Source organism: Bidens hawaiensis, unplaced genomic scaffold (genome assembly GCF_021521415.1).
Source record: "Bidens hawaiensis isolate Kalapana, Puna unplaced genomic scaffold, B.hawaiensis_p1.1 tig00025413_1, whole genome shotgun sequence".
In the NCBI taxonomy this organism is placed as follows: Eukaryota; Viridiplantae; Streptophyta; class Magnoliopsida; order Asterales; family Asteraceae; genus Bidens; species Bidens hawaiensis.
The window spans coordinates 195,498-198,810 of NW_027494064.1; the positions used below are offsets into that span (position 1 = coordinate 195,498).

General features: G+C 43.1%; 1 pseudogene; it reads right to left on the reverse strand.

Moving 5' to 3' along the window:
• Positions 1 to 1,414: 1,414 nt before the first annotated feature.
• Positions 1,415 to 2,946, reverse strand: LOC143571571 (AAA-ATPase At5g57480 pseudogene; annotated as a pseudogene).
• Positions 2,947 to 3,313: the final 367 nt, after the last annotated feature.

Below are 3,313 nucleotides of genomic sequence, written 5' to 3' on the forward strand. Positions count from 1 at the left end.
TTCCAAGAAGGTGTAGCCGGCTGAATAGTATTCCTGTTCTACCAACTGTGGCCTACGCACGTGCCATGCTGGTAGTTGGTGGGTAGGCAGCGGCTGACAGTGACCAGGCCTGCTGTGTACTGTTCCTTTTCCACCAACTGCCGGCTATGCACATGGTATGACAGGAGTTGGTGAGTAGGCAGCGGCTAATAGTGACATACAGTACAAGAGCATGCTGCTCGCCATACTGTTGTCAATGAGCTGTCGTATCTTTGGTCAGATCTTTTGCCCATACCTCGTCAGGTACAGTACAAAAGATCTTCCCGTATCGTACGGACTGGCTTATTTGGGCGGGAGTATTCCCCCTCCCGCCTTTGTGCGGGATTGTTCCCGGCTTTGCTCATTCCTTCAGGTGACAACTGAATTATTGAGAGCTAAGTGCCTTGTGCGTGTAGCCTTGCTGCGCGGGTGGCCTTCCCTGATGGCTTGTATCCGCAGCTGCGGGAACAGGCAGAGTACTTCACCATTGGGAGGCATTTCCTGCGGGAACAGCTTGCGTACTGCGCGTAAGGACGTCACGTCTCTGAGCATGGTGGGTCCTGCGGATCCAGTTGGTTTCTGCGCAAACGTCTCTCTTCAAGGTGAGTCTTGCGGGTCCAACTGGGCTCTGCTGGGACCTACCTCTTCAGTTGTGAAAGCTATATGACAAATCAAACATTATTTATATATTTTCCCTATTTTCAATATTCAATTCCTACCAAATCCCCTGCCTAGAAATTAGAATTCCATTTCCCCACAAACCCCTGCTTTAACATTTAACTAAACTCAAATATTACAAAAGAAGGTGATTAAACATTCTTAATTGATTAACCAATCCCATTATCCTTTTCAACCTCTCCATTTTTTTTAACAATTTGCCTTCACTTCAACACGTCACTAGTAGTCACACCACCAACTTCTTTCGGAGTGTCCGGTACCCTCTTCTCGTCCACCTCATCCTCCATTGTCCTTTTCTTCTTGGCTTTGGTTAATTTTCCTTGCGAATGTGACGTTGTTGTCGAGTTGTTAGCTTTTAGATAGGGAAGTCGAGGACGAGGTGCTTCTTGTTTATATACTCTTTTAATAAGAATAAAAATGTCACTTAAACCTAACTTATGTTTATAACATTAGCTAGAGATAAAATAGCAAACGTGTTCCGTCTTAACAAACAATAAAGATTAAACTTGTAACATAGACCAAATCCGCAAAACAAGAAGGAAATGACAAATTGATAATCAAACATAATTACATAATTTAGTATGATACATATCTAAAAAAGAAAACAAATTTTTTATGTTTTTTTTGTAGTTTTTCCCTTTTTTTTCTTTTCTGGTTTTCTTAACTAAACCAAAATATTGCAAAAGAAGATTATTTAAAACATTAATTCCTTACTTAATTAACTAATCACATTTTCCTTTCCATCCACCCCACCATTCTTGTAATCCGCTGCCAAGTCATCATCACCGCTAGTCGGCACACCACCGACTTCTTTCAAAGTATCCAACGTTCTCTTCTCCTCTACCACCTCCTTCTCTATCGCCCTATTATTCTCTACCTTAGACCTCAACGTCTCTAACAACACGCTGACCGCCTTTTCCTTATCCCGCTTGTTTTTTATCAACTCCTCACCGATATCCGCAGGAGTCATCTTTGCCTCGTCGATCACCGCCGCAATATCCTCCAAAACCCAGTTCTCGATATCCCCGTCGTCACAGTCCAAGTAATTCTTTAGTAGAATCTTAAGCGCCGAAAACGAGCAGTAGCTCATGAACACGTGCATATCCATCCGCCCACTCCGTAACAATGCGGGGTCCAGTTTCTCAATATGATTCGTTGTAAAAATGAATATCCGCTCCGACCCACAACACGACCATAACCCATCCGTAAAGTTCAATAAACCCGATAAAGTAATCGTTTTATAATTCTCCTTGTTTTCCGAATCATCAGGACCCGGACCAGGACCACCTGGTCCGGATCTCGTATTCGGATCAGTTTTTACCGAATTCCTTTTTTTTTCGATTCGTGAGATCAACCGAACAGTCGATATCTTCAATTACGATTATTGATTTCGAACTCGTCCTCATAAGCAACTTTCGTAGCTCCGAATTCGTTTTGACCTCGGTCAACTCGAGGTCGTATATGTCGTACTTGAGGTAATCCGCCATGGCCGCGATCATGCTTGATTTCCCGGTCCCAGGCGGACCGTACAACAGATACCCTCTCTTCCACGCACGCCCCGTGCGCTTATAAAACGCCTCACCATCTGCAAAATCGCGGAGATCCGACATTATCTCCGCCTTCTTAACCGGGTCCATTGCGAGCGTTTCGAACGTGCTCGGATGCTTAAACGACACCGAATCCCATCTCCACTCGTTACCCGAATTCGTGTACAACAACCTGTCCCGATTCTTCCTCTTGATTTCTTTCGCCTTTTCGGTTATAAACTCAAGGTAATCATCAAGTATACGCGGTTTATCCTTTTTATTAACCCGAAGCGTAAATTTACGCTTGTCCTCAGACATTCCCCGCCAATGAGGCTGGAACTGTCTGGGCGTCACGACGTGTTCCCACACGACTTTACCGTCACGGAACACGTCTGACAGCCGATCATTGCTCGCTAGCCCGAATGTGATAACGGACGAATTACGCCCGCGAGTGAGTGTTAGGCGGTCGGCACTAGCCGCGGCTGCAGAGTCGGATAAATAGAGCTGGACCGCTTTATAAAGTTCGTTGGTTTCGACGCTGTCGAAATCGATGATTTCATAATAACAATAAGAGTTGAAGGAATTAAACAAGCGTTGGAAGAGTTTAAGGAACAATAAACGGAGTTCAGGTGGGATGACTAGATTAAGTTGGTTTTGGAACAAGACCAAAACACCAACTAGAGATACTATGTTTGTCAAGAGCTCCATCATATTCATGATGTTGCAAATGCAATGAATATGACCAAAACAATTGGAGAGATTGGGATTTATAAATGGGCATGTGACTAAAAGACAAGTATGTGAAAACTACATCAGATTTTCGTGGTAGCCAGCAAGTGTACGGGAGTCAATAAAGGCAATTGTGTAAATTGCAACGTAGATTACTTTGTCATGTTCTTTCTGGATTAGGTGAAGCCGTGGGTTCAAAAGTCTCATTTTCAAGAATTAATTTAAAAACAAAAAGTATATTTTTTAAATTTATAAAAAGAAATAGCTAACCTAACTTCACTAAAAGCATCTCTAACACTCTAACACACACACATCCAATCCTTTTTTTTAAATGCAACCTAAATTCATCATCTTCGTCATCC